This window comes from Stenella coeruleoalba, assembly GCF_951394435.1.
Source record: "Stenella coeruleoalba genome assembly, chromosome: 7".
NCBI classification, from domain to species: Eukaryota; Metazoa; Chordata; class Mammalia; order Artiodactyla; family Delphinidae; genus Stenella; species Stenella coeruleoalba.
Genome location: NC_137153.1, coordinates 54,202,160 through 54,216,536, shown reverse-complemented (window position 1 = coordinate 54,216,536; position 14,377 = coordinate 54,202,160). Strand labels below are relative to the sequence as shown.

Sequence of the window (14,377 nt, the reverse complement as noted above, 5' to 3'; positions counted from 1 at the left end):
AAGAGATTCATTTAATTCATCTTTTACAAATTTGTTTTAATTTCTAATAATAATATATATAGCCTTCATAAACAAAAGTTTTGGGGGATATTCAATAATATTCAGGAGAATGAAGGAGTCCTAAAGCCAAAATATTTGAAAACTGTGGACTTATTTCATTGTATTTTACTCTGTCTCCCTCACTATACTGAACTCCTGAAGGCTGAACACTATATCCTGTTTGAGTCTGTAACTATCCTTAGTGCCTGGTACTTAGTAGATACTAAGTAAATATTCACTACAGGAATGAATGAGTAAATTATTCAACTTCAGTGTCTGAAATTTTCCTGCATTCTGTAATGCTGTCCTTGGTCTCACTGGCCAAGTAAAACTCCAGCAGTCACAATGACCAGGTTGTGGAGCAAAACATAAAGGAAAGATCACACATTCTTTCATACGCCCTCTAAGCCATGTCCTCCATGGCTTCCCCTCTAACCTCATTTCCACCACTCCCTGCCTAATGCTTCATGTTTCAGCAATCAAGCTGCTACTAATCATACTCCTTTTTGCTGTTGTCGTTCAGCTCTCTCTCTCTCTCTCTCTCTCTCTCTTTTTTTTAAAATATATATATATATATTGAGGTATAGCCGATTAACAGTGTTGTGATAGTTTCAGGTGCACAGAAAAGCGACTCAGCCATACATATACATGTATCCATTCTCCCCCAAACACCCCTCCCATCCAGGTTGCCACATAACATTGAGCAGAGTTCCCTGTGCTAGATAAAGTAGGTCCTTGTTGGTTATCCATCTTAAATATAGCAGTGTGTACATGTCAATCCCAAACTCCCTAACTATCCCTTCCCCGCTGGTAACCATAAGTTCGTTCTCTAAGTCTGTGGTCTGTTTCTGTTTTGTAAATGAGTTCATTTGTATTTCTTTTTAGATTCCGCGTATAAGGGATATCATACGATATTCCTCTTTCTCTGACTTAATTCACTCAGTTTGACAATCTCTAGGTCCATCCATGTTGCTGCAAATGGCATTATTTCATTCTTTTTTATGGCCAAGTAATATTCCATTGTGTATATGTACCACATCTTCTTTATCCATTCATCTGTCGATAGACACTTAGGTTGCTTCCAAGTCTTCCCTATTGTAAACAGCGTTGCAATGAACATTGGGGTGCATGTGTCTTTTCAGACCATGTTTTTCTCCAGATATATGCCCAGGAGTGGGATTGCAGGGTCACATGGTGGCTCTATTTGTAGTTTTTTAAGGAACCTCCATACTGTTCTCCATAGTGGCTGTACCAATTTTCATTCCCACCAACAGTGTAGGAGAGTTCCCTTCTCTCCACACCCTCTCCAGCATTTATTATTTGTGGATTTTTTTGATGACGGCCATTTTGACTGGTGTGAGGTGATATCTCATTGTAGTTTTGATTTGCATTTCTCTAATAGTGATGTTGAACATCTTTTCATGTGCCCCTTGGCCATCTGTATGTCTTCTTTGGAGAACTGTCTATTTAGGTCTTCTGCCCATTTTTTGATTGGTTGTTTGTTTCTTTGATATTGAGCTGCATGAGGTGTTTGTATATTTTGGATTAATCCTTTGTCAGTTGCTTCATTTGCAAATATTTTCTCCCATTCTGAGGGTTGTCTTTTCATCGTCTTTGTGGTTTCCTTTGCTGTGCAAAAGCTTTTACACACATTCTTATATCCTCAATGCCATACATAGAGTCTGATACTTAATGGGTGCTTAATAAGAATTACACTGAACTGAAATACTTCCTCTCCATGATGTTAAAGCTTAGGTATAAGTCATGCAAGCCCCAGTCAACTTCACTTACTTTTATTGAGCACTTACATGTGTCAGCCACTATGGTAGGCATTGGGGATTGCAAATATTTATATCAGAGAGCTTACAGTCCAATGGAAGAGAGTCTTTAAATGGCAGAATATAATAAGCAAGCTATATACATGTGTTTCTGTAGAGCCCAGGAGAAGCATATTTCTCCAACAGATATTTAGAACGCCTTCCATGTGGCAAGACACTTGTGCAAGACACTCATGGAAGCATGTGCCCTCAGTGAACTTAAAGTCTTCCCTCAGTAAAGGAGACAGGCATTAAACAAATGTCATACAAATGAGGTATGTAATTACAAACGGTGAGCAGGACCGGGAAGGAAAAATCATAAGAAGATACTATTATCAAGGGTCTAATTTAGATTGGGGAGGGAAAAGGGATCAGAATGGGTGTTTCTGAGAATGTGCCATGAATATGCAGGAGTGTAGGTGTTAACCACCGGAGAAGCGGAATACTGAGGAAAGCATCAGTATTCCGCTGATCAGTATTCCCCCCGAATGGGGGGGGCCATTCGGCAGGGGTGGAAGGCTTGCCATGAAAGTTGCCAGGCTTGCCAGGCTGGAAAGGTAGAGTGAGGGCTGGAGGAAGGGGAGAAAGACTAACACAGCACAGCACAGACGCTTGAAGAGGCCCAGAGCTAAGTCTGGATACTTCACTTTCCTCTTGTGATACGCAGAGCTGTGATTCTGGGTGGTCTGTATTCATCTCACATAAGCCCTCACAAGATAAATGGAGCCTGTTTCCTCAAGTGACTACTGCTAAGAGAAAAGTTTTCTTCAGATGTATGTTTCCATCAGCACTTTCCCCATAGGGCATCTAAAAACTTGATTTATCATAAATGTTTCACCCAGAATACATATACAGTAACACAAATGTGGCATATTTAAATGCACTCCTCAGAGAAATTTGCTGGCAGTGATCACATACCATAAATAAAGGAAAAAATAGCCCAGCTATGGTTGTTTCCAGAAGGAGTAGATAGACCCCTACTCAGGCTACTGCCCAGAAGCTGAAACATAAGAGATTCATGGCAATGTTATGGGAACACCCATCCTGGGCCTGGGACCAACTCTTACTTAAGGGTTGGCCCCTCAAATGGGAGGAATACTAGCAAAGCTGCACGGATTACTTCAGTTGGTTTGCTAGAAATGGGGAGGGAGAAAATGGGGCTGGCCATTTCAACAACCTAGGTCCTGTTGAGTAATTAAGGTATACTGACTGAGGGCAAACCCCAGCTTAACCATGAACTAGCTCTGTGACCTTGGTCGTTTAATCTATCCGTCACTCATATCCTCCTCTGTAAAATGAACTAATACGTGTTATGGGCATTAAATGAGATAATGTAAGTCAGTGCTTAGCAAAGCATTCACTACATGTCAAGTCTCAGCGTGCTGGGCCTCAAGACCAGCTTAACTGCCTGTTTTACCCCCATGAGTAACCACTCATTTGGCATCTGAAGGACACAGTTATTGTAATGAATCAGTCTGTTTTTAGTCTTCGTGCAGATAACACTCATTTCATGGAATCCTAGCCAAGCAGCCATACAAGATTTTCCCCCTTCCTTACTGCTGTAACCTCTATACCCTGTAAAAATATTCTAAGAAAGCCTTCTCTATTAAAATCTGAAACATGGTTCTAAAAGAGCCCTCTCTTCACAGAATTTGCCAACTGCTTCCTTTACGGCTCTGAACAGACACTGCAGCTTTGAGAAGAGCAGCCCCTCTCCTGTCACTCACCCACACCCCCGGGGGCGGGGGGCACCCGAATCCCCACTCTGAGCAGAGCACTTTCACAAGCCCTCATTTTACACCCACCAACACCCTGAGCCTGCCACACTCCCCCAAGACTGGGCAAAGCATGAAGTAATCACAGACTTTGGTATTTTTCCAACCACAAGCCCCCTCAAGGTCCAATGCATCCGAGAGAGAAAAGTGACTCTCTCTTACCTAACCCACAGTGGAACAAGGATCAATAGAAACCACATCAAGATTGTGCTTGGTAAGTAGTTAGCAAGACTTCCAAAAGTGTACATTTGGCTTAAGCATGCCTGAAATATGAAATAACTAGAATAACACCCCTCCTTTGACCTTTGCATAGGGCCTTTCACAGGAATATCTCAGGACCTCAAATGAAAGAAAGTACTTAGAACCTTGAAACACTTTTCAAAACCTGCAGACAGCTTAATGTGAGGGGTCTTGTGAACAGTTCGTTGTCAGGAGTTTCTAGCAAGTGTTATTTCTTCCTGAATTCCAAGAACCAAGTGCTCTGAAGTTTACATTCACGCAGGATGAACAAGCCCACCACAGCATTAAAAAGGATAAAATACCTGATGTGGTTTTCTTTGAGGGACAGGTTTAACACCCGTACACACACGCCCAGACCCAGTGCCTGGCAAGATGGCAGAGAGGCAGATGGCCTCCCATAGTTAGGGCCACACTAACATCACATACACAGTTTAAAGCAAGTGCTGGCAACTGGAAAAGTAATTTATGACAGTAAACAAATGGCTCTTAAAAAAAAACTCTGTAGGGTGATAGAAAGCAGTGACAAAAGACAAACATTTGGCTAAACAGCGTTCAAAGAAGAAAAAATGGACAGGATCATCATGTAGAATGTTCTCGTGCATGTGAAGAGTGCCAAGTGATAGGGCTTATAAGTAATGAGAGGGGGAGAGAAATCTGAAATAAGATTGTCATTGCAGCCACACTGCCATCGCCAGACTTTTCTGTTCTACCTCAGTCCAAACAGTCAATGTAAATCCTTCAGTTCTAGAATGTGTCCTGGAATAGGCAGAACTTTAGGTTTTATGAGGAGAAACTTGACTTTGGCTTTAAGAAGAAGAAAAAAATCATTGTATTATGGCCACTAGACATACATCTGATTCTAGGACCTCCCTCAAAAACAGCTGCTGGTGCTCAAGGTAAGAAAACAATGTACAAAGTTTTAACAAGCATTTGCTATCCTGATTGGTATGGACACTTAACTTTTCAATCTTTAAAAAAAAGCCCTCTAGGGGCTTCCCTGGTGGTGCAGTGGTTGGGACATGGGTTCGTGCCCCGGTCTGGGAGGATCCCACATGCCGCCGAGCGGCTGGGCCCATGAGCCATGGCCGCTGAGCCTGCACGTCCAGAGCCTGTGCTCCGCAACAGGAGAGGCCACAACAGTGAGAGGCTCGCGTACTGCAAAAAAAAAAAAAAAAAAAAAAAAAACCCTCTTATTTTTATGATTGTAAAATAATACATGCTAATTGCACAGCTAAGAAACTCGTAGTGAACATTAAAGCCAGTTACACATGGATGTCAATCTAAAGAATTGTACTAAGTATGGTTGCAAAATCAAATGTGTCCATAGATTGTTCTTAAAATATTAGATATAAAATGTAAAAAATAATAATTATAGCAATAATTGAATAAAAATAATTTAGTGCTAACCCCCAAATTATATTTTCAAAAATTGGGAAATAAGGGGCTTCCCTGGTGGCGCAGTGGTTGAGAGTCCGCCTGCCGATGCAGGGGACACGGGTTCGTGCCCTGATCTGGGAGGATCCCACATGCCGCGGAGCGGCTGGGCCCGTGAGCCATGGCCGCTGAGCCTGCGCGTCCGGAGCCTGTGCTCCGCAATGGGAGAGGCCACAACAGTGAGAGGCCCACATACTGCAAAAAAAAAAAAAAAAAAAAAAATTGGGAAATAAGAAGCTGGAAGAAAGCATGAAAAAATATAAGAATATTAAATTCTTTGTCTAAAATACAGGGTTTTAAAGATTCATGTTTATTTTTGACTTTAATAATTAAAGAGATGTTGGTCAATGGACAATTTTTTAACTTTTTTTAACTTAAAAAGAAATAGAATTAAACTGGAAAATGAACCTTCCAAGCACTGTAGAAAATAAAAGGAAATTATAGTCTACATGGGGGAAAACAATAAAGAGGCCTAGAGAGAATAATTAAAATAGATATTAGAAGTAAAATCACAATAGTTACATCGATAAATGGGTTGAACTCCCTATTAAAATACAAAGAATTTCAAAGTAAATGTTTAAAACTCAATGATAGTTTATTAAAAGTGAAAATTTATTAAAGTTTACTAAAACATAAAGTCAAAAAGATAAAAAGATATTAAATGTATTCCCTTTCCCCTTTTCCCACCAAAAATAGGTGTCACAATACTAGTACAACAAAAAGGAAAATTTACCACAATAATCATGAGACACAAATATAACTTGTGATATATATCAACTTATCATGTTGATAAGTGGTTCAATTCATAATGAAGATATGAGTCAACAGATTTTATGTGCCAAAACTCATTGCATCCAAATGTACAAAAGGAAAATGTTTGCAGTAGGAGAAAGTGACAGAAATAAAATAGAACTGATCCATGAAAAGAACGCTCTCAGTTTTAGATAGCTCTATAATGCCAAATATACACGGGACATGGAGGGGCTGAAAAATAACAATTGATGTGAGTGACTTACTAAATATGTATGTACAGATATCCATCTCAAACATTGCAGCCTACAGACAACACGTTTTTTGGCTCCCATGAAATATTAACAAAAACCAGAGTGTGTTGTGTACGTGTATAAAATGTACATAAATACATATATTATAAATATTTACAATTAAATGTTTATATAAAAGATAAACGTTTATAGAGAAGATATAAATGCTTTTAAGAAAAACAGAAATTTTATCAATCTCTTATTAAATTGACCTGTTTAAAAAAAAAAAAAAAACCTTCATTTTAAAAGTCAAAATAAATGCCAGCCATTTGGAAGTTTTAAGATGCTCCTTTAAGTAACTCTTTATTAAAAGAAAAAATAAAAACTGGAGTTACAAATGATTTATAAAGTAATTAAATAACCATCATAACCTTTAGGATGAAGCCAAGTTTATATCAGATAAAAATTCATTCTTAAATGTTTTAAGTATTAAGAAGGACGAAATGTAATAAGCTAAGCATTAAATTTAAGATAGAAAACAAAAAATTTGTAAGAAAAATTGGTAGAAGGTATTGAGGAGGATAACATAAATAATTGACTTAAAAGTCAAAAAATCAATAAATACATTCAAGCATAAAAAAGACTTTTAAAAGTTAACATAATTTACCAACCACCTCTCCTTAAATCTAAAGAAGAGAAAAAATAGGAAGAAAAAGGTGTGGGTAACCATAGACATGAAGATTTTTTAATTATTAGATCATACTCAACATAATTTTATGCTAATATAATGATGAAGTGGACAATATTTGCAAGAAATAGATATTACCAAAATTGGCTCAGGAACTTAAAAACTTGTATAAACTAGTAATCCAACTAAAAAATTAGAAAAAGTTGTGAAACATTATTAATAATATTTTTGAGTGCCTACTATGTGCTCTGCCTTGGATCAGGTACTTTATTCATTACCCCGATATAACAACCCTATAAAGTAGGTATTATTATGTACATTGCTCTGTTTCCATATCACCCTGTATTTCTCTTATCAAAAAACTCATTACATTCTGTTGTTGTCATCTGTCTTCCCTACTAAACTCTAAACTCCACCAGGCTAAGTGTCCTCCATGAGCACCTCCTGTATTCCCAGCACCTACATTCACATAAAGCCTGTCACATAAGGGTAACTCAACAAACTATTGAGAGAATGAGAACACTGGGAACTCCCATAATACAGTATAGTTAGTATAGTATAGTATAGTATGGAAAAATTACAGTACAGTCTCACTTATGTATATGGATATGAAAGTCCTACCCAACACATATGTGTGTATGTGTTTAACTATAACGTAATAGTTGCATTCCTAAGAAACCTCATATTATTGAGAACTATGTTATTAAAAAATTCTTTCAATGAGATGAAGGAGAAGACACAATAACAAAGTTACTTTCCTGCAGGAAGTGGAATAATTTTTAATAGAAAAAAATGTGTAGCTGTAGCAAACCTACACTGAGCATATCTACCCTTTGATTATGGTATGTGCAGAAATCAAGCCTTTTCGTGTATCTTCCGGTACTGTCATTAGCCCAGGTCTTCTTATATTGCTTACCCATGTTATCACCTTTATCAAACCACTTTTCCTTTTTTCTTGTACTGTTTCCATCAGTAGGCTGATGACTTCAGCTATCACCCTTGCAGTGCTAGGCTACTGCTTTTGTCTGTGACCGTCTTCTGTCCCTGAGGTAAAGGGTCCGTGACCCATGCTGGTCCCCTGAGGCTGCCTCAGCCACAGTGAAACAACCCAAGAAATGAACACTAATCTGAAATAGGTGGGCCTTTAACCCTAGAGAGAAAGCATGCCATTTCCTCACATTTATTCCTGGCCCTAAAGTCTTACTGTTCAGCCATTACTTCAAGTCTGTGATGTTCCCAATATCCTCCCAATAAATCCTTTTGTTGTGTTGGTTGTAGTTCAAGTTAGCCCGAGTCCATTTCTTTTACTTACAAGGGAGAAAAAAACCTTAATTGATAGACCCATTTTTTAATGATAAATCCTAAAAACATTCAAACAAAACAAGAGTTTTTGGTTTTGTTTTTTTCTATTTACCATTGCAGTGTTAGTACCTGATATCAATGGTGCCTTGGGCAGTTAGTCTAATGCAAAATGTCTTTCCTAAATGATGCATCATATTGTATCCGGTTTGCCTCAGGAAAACATGTGCTGTGACAGAAACACGGGCACTAGAAGAACAGGATGACCTGTCAGAGATTAACCTTGATTTTGTTTTCATTCTGTCTCCTCTCCCAACGAAGAAATAGAACAGCCTTAGTCTTCCTTGGAAAACGAATTTCTTCTAAGGCAAGAGGTAGGGAGGGGCCTGGTGTCTGGGAATAAGCATATTTAAGAGATTTGAGTTATACAAATCTTGGCCTCTACAGGTAATAAAGCTCTACGGTGTTTATCAGAGAAGGGAGAATTACCAAGTGTTTCTGTTAAAGTGTTAAAAAAGAAACATTTGTTTTTGATATTATAGCATACACAGACCATGATAATATGTGAATTGCATATTGGGGTAGACAAAGAGGTTGGTCACCCTCTTTGAGGTCGGTTGTGGGGTTCCCAAAAGACAATCCAGGTAACAACCCTTGGTTCTGACCCTCTTTCATTGTCTCCCCTGGGGCACTGATTCCATCTATGCCTCATCTGTAGTAGGTTCAATGAACAGGTACCATTTCTTCTGCAGCAACACCATCGAACGGAAAGCTGGCTCAATTCTTGAACAAAGGCTTCTCACTGGTCACTTGTAAATATTACATATTCCATTTGTAATAATGCTTCTGAGCAAGTATATAAAGATCTTGGCCTCAACTGAGAATAATTGTTAATAGTGATCATTGGCTGTTTTCATCTGTTTTTAAGGAAGAGAGGGAGGCGAAATAATTAAATGTGTTTTGAGCCCCTGAGGCCTCAGGCACATGATGGAATTCAGACCAGGTTATCTTGAAAGACTCTTAAAAGCTGGCTAAGACTAAAAGAAGTCTGTACGTATGCTTACCGGAAGAACAAAAATTTTCATGATAGACCCAAACTGAAACAACCCAATGTTCATCACCAACAGAATGAATAAATATATTCATACAGTGGAATACTATACAACGATGAGAAGATGAAAATGTGTTACCATGCAACAACATACCTGCAACTCACAAACATAATGTTGAGCAAAAGAAGCCAGATGTAAAAATTACCAACTATATATAAAGTTCAAGATCAGGCAGAACTGATCTATGCTCTTAGTGGGTGAGTAGTGATCAGAAGAAGGTTATCATAGCAGGTGGGGGGAAGGCACTTCTAGAGTTCTGGTGGTGTTCAACAGCTTAATCTGGGTACTGGTTAAACAGGTGTGTTCAGTTTATATAATTCATCAAGCTGTAAATCTATTATTTGTGCTCCTCTCTGTATGTGTGTACTATTTGATATAAAAATTTTAATTGATACTATTTGGAAAGAAGAACAAGCAGAGAGTGGGAGTTTCTTCTAGGCCTGTGGGTCCTTTTTTAATTTATGGCACACAGAGACCATGATAATATTTGATGCAGATTGGAGTAAAAAGAGAGATTGGTTAAAAACTGAAGAATTGGCCCAGGGGCTCCAGCTGCCCTGGGGGCTGAGAGGATCAATTTTTCAGAACCTTTCCTTGTCTTCATTAGCAGGGAATCTATGACTTTCCCTTCTAGCCAGAGGGATCTGAGTGCACAGCCAGGAAGGACTGGAAGAGCATGGTGTCAGACACGTAGACCCTAAGAATTGCATCCTCCCTTTGTATCCATTGACCTCTCTAGCCGTGGCTTCCAAATTCAATTAGCCAGGTTTGACCATTGCACGAGCATTAGAGACCCCATTTGTCTTAACAGTGCTACCCAGGTCTCTCACCCTGCTACTGCTTTCCAGATTTCTTTCTCCAAGAGAGTATCTGTTTCAAATTATTGTTCCCCAGATGTTTTGGGTTCTCTTTCTCCAATCTGAATCATATCTGGCTATTTCCTGCCTATATTCCTGATCTCAGTCTGCTTTTGTATTTCTTTTCTATCTTCACTGGAACTTTCAACACCTCCCATTTTGCATCCTTTATGCATTTTGTTAAATCAATTATATCCATTTTTCAACAATCTCAAAGAAAACAGTTAGCTTGCAATCAGAGGCCCCAGATTTATTTCCTACGATGATGCTATGTGGCTTTAAGCAAGCAATTTGCCTTCTCTGGGTATGATCTGTGGATCGAGGAAACCATTTTCTTGGCTCTCTATCAGAGAAGTATCTGTGGCAAGGAGATTCCCATAATGGTGAGCCTTGAGCTTTCAAAAGATATTCAGGGGAAAATCAATTTTAAACAAGGAAGTCACCGCAGGCTACCATCATTAGAACCTAAATCTCCAAATCCATCCACTCAGATACTCCTGTTCGTTGTCACATCAAAAGCTCCATGAATTCTGCCTCTCACGTTTGTCCACTCAGTCATTGGTATCTCCCATTTGACTCCTGGTGATGGAACGCTTTCCATGTCACTGATCTAACATTAGACTTCGATATTCTGCTCTACACCCGCCTGGATTTCAAATTCCCCATCCAGCTGTTCTGACCCCATTAAAAAGTTGCTTTACCACCACAACACACACACACACACACACGCATGCACACACACACACACACACACACACACACACACACACACACACACACTCAAGCTTGTGCTGGGAGCATTGAAAACCACTCCAGAAGAATGTCCTCAAACCAGGGGTATTTAGACTTAGATTTTATGGATCAGTAGAAAAGCAATGTTAACAGGGGTAGTTGTCACAAGATTATTCCCTGGAGTTCTAACGTCCTATAAAGCTCTAGTTCTTATGTTGGATACGGTAAAATAACTGAGTCAAGTTCATACAGGACTGGCTCAAGGAACGGGGGCCATGTCTTTTAATGTTCAGTTGTATTCGTTTTCTATGCTTTATAACAAATTACCACAAATTTAGCAGTTTAAATCAACACACACGTGTATTATTTCACAGTTTCTGTAGGTGAGAAATCCAGGCACAGCTTAACTGTGTTCTCCACCTCAGGGTCTCATCAGGCTGTAATCCAGGTGTCAGCCAGAGCTAAGGTCTAATCAGAGGCTCAACTGGCGAAAGAGCTGCTTCTAAGCTCTCAGGCTGTTGGCAGAATTTATCTCTTTGCAGTTGTAGGGCCGAGGTCCCTATCTTGCTGGCTGTTGGGTAAGGGTTGTTCTCAACTCTGAGAAGCTTCTCAGAGTTCCTTGTCATGTGGCTCTTTTATGGGCCCTATTATAATATGGTAACTTACTTCTTAAAAGCCAACAATGGAGATACTTTTTCTTTTTTCCCCCAGTTGTATTTTATTTTATTAATATATTGGCATATCAACATGTTGTACACGTTAAATTTATACAGTATTATATTGGCATATAATACTGTATAAATTTAAGGTGTACAACATGTTGATTCAATATACTTCTGTATTGCAAGATGATTACCACCATCTCATTAGCTAACACCTCTATCTCATCACATAATTATCATTCCTTTATTGTGGTGAGAACACTTAAGATATACTCTCTTAACAACTTTCAACTATATAACATAGTATTATTAGCTGTAATCATCATACTGTACAATAGGTCCCAGAACTTGTTAATCTTACAACTGGAAAGAGATATTTTCTTTGCCAAAATAAAAATGTATCATCCTAAGGACCTATTAGGCTTCCTGCATTCTGCTTTCAAAAGCTAGATTACTGACCATATGGCCCCTTTTGACTGAAAACTAGGAAACTCTGAGCCAGATCTGTAGCTCAGTCACAGCAGCAGTGTTGGTTTGACCTACACATCTCCTTTCACATTCCAGGGAACCTCTTTACAAAGAAACTGGCATTATCAAAAAATAGACCTCTGGCATCCTCCAGGCCATGGTCTGCTGTTGGCTTTTTCAACATCTGATATTTGAGTTATTGGTTAATGTTCAGTTAACAGTCCCTCCTTGATGCCCTAGAAACCTCAGCCATGCTTCTATTACTTTGACTCCCTGCCTCTATGGATATGTTATTTCTTCTGACTGGTTTACCCTGGTTTGAAAAGCAGTGCTAGGATCTTTTTTTTTTTTTGGCTGCTTTGGGTCTTCGTTGCTGTATGCGGGCTTTCTCTAGTTGCAGGGGCTACTCTTCGTTGCAGTGTGTGGGCTTCTCACTGTGGTGGCTTCACTTGTGGATTATGGGCTCTAGGTGCGCGAGCTTCAGTAGCTGTGGCACGCGTGCTCAGTAGTTGTGGCTCACGGGCTCTAGAGTGCAGGCTCAGTAGTTGTGGCACACAGGGCCAGTTGCTCCGCGGCATGTGGGATCTTCCCGGACCAGGGATCGAACCCGTGTCCCCTGCATTGGCAGACGAATTCTTAACCACTGTGCCACTGGGGAAGCCCTGGGATCTGTTTTTTATATTTACTTCATTAAGCAGTTGATACATCTTTTGTTACAGGCAACTTTACATTCCTTTTGCAAAACATAAAAATTCAAAAAATAAAACCCAATATTTTAATTCTAGAACTTCACTATGATGCAAGGTTAAAACCTAGAAAAATATTTTGTGAATTTCTAAATATCTCTCTCCTATCAATCATTGCCTTCTCAATTAAAAGATATTTCAATATTAATTAGACATTGAAATAAAGCAAGGGACTCAACTTGTCAATCTAGAATTCTCACTTTTTTGAGAATTAGCCCCCAAGTCAGTCCCTTCTTTACTCCTAATGGGGAGATAGAGTCATCACCAAGCCCTTTAGCTGCTCGTAGCCCCTAAATGGCACATGGTGAGAAATGGGTCCCTCCAGAACAGGATAGCAAAAGGAAAGGGTGGGGAGATACAGAGGACCCTAGATCTTGTTAGGCAAATGTGGGATGAATGAGTGACAATAACCCTTACCATTTACAGTTTTAGTGGAGCCAAGGTGACCCAGAATCATTTGGAACTCAAAGATAATGATTTTGTGTATGAGGGGATCCCAGTGATGAAGTGTTGATGGCTTGATTCACATTAACAAGATGAGAAAGTTAGGGAATTGAGAAAGGAAAAGTGTTAGTGAAAGATATTACCTCTGTTATTGTATATGTGAGGGTGAGGGAGATAGAGGTCTCTATTTTTGAGTTATTCAGTGGGGTTGAGTAGGCCCCAGGACATTCCCATTGGTGGATAATTTCGCAGAGACATCGTTCACTTGTATGGGAAGAGAAAACTGCGTATACTTGCTGGTGAAGTGAACCGAGGGACAGCCTCCTATGAGCAGGTGGATGCCCGCAGTGTGGAGTGGGTTTCCATGTAGATATGGGAAGCACACTGGGAGCCTGAAGCAAGGAGGTCTATTACCTCTGCCAGTGTTGGAGCAGGACACTGAAGTTAAGAGAAAAAAAAGTGAGGCTTTTTGAATAAGTCACCTAGGGCTGGAAGAAACATTGTTTTGTTTTCCTAGAGCCTCTTTGGCATGCTTCCTTGAAGCTAGGCCAGTCTTGGAGATTTTAATAAATTTTCCTGCTTTGGATGGACTTGGGCATTCTAGCCAACACATTGTCTGTGCCAAGCTTCCCCTAACTGGCAAGTAGTATTTATGTTAAGCAATTCTTAATGGTGCCTTCATTGGTAGATTACTAAACATTAGGTAAATCAACAGTAGCTCTTCATCAAGAAGATCAGTGACCCTTGGCACAGGATAATTGCCAAGAACACTTGTATTTCTTGTTCCTGCATCTGTGTGGTCTTTGGATGTTGGCACGCTTGGCAGGGCACATGATGGAATATTGAGTGCACAAGATTTAAAAGGTAGTAGACTTGCTCCTGGATCCAGCTATGCCACGACTAGCTGTGTGATGTTTGGCAACTAAAAACTTCATAATTTCCTCAATCCCAACTGTAAAATGGGAATTAATATAACAGTGATTAAAAGCGATTTATACATCCAGCACTATACTAGACCCTGGTGGGGCCGGGAGGGTAGGAGAGCATGCTTAAAGAATTATGGCTTACTTCCTGGCTTCAA

General features: G+C 39.5%; 1 long non-coding RNA gene across 1 annotated transcript in view; it reads left to right on the top strand.

Annotated features, from left to right (window-relative positions):
• Positions 1–14,377, top strand: part of LOC307189614 — a 289,369-nt gene that overhangs the window by 245,492 nt on the left and 29,500 nt on the right. The gene's annotated exons all lie outside the window — the stretch shown is intronic.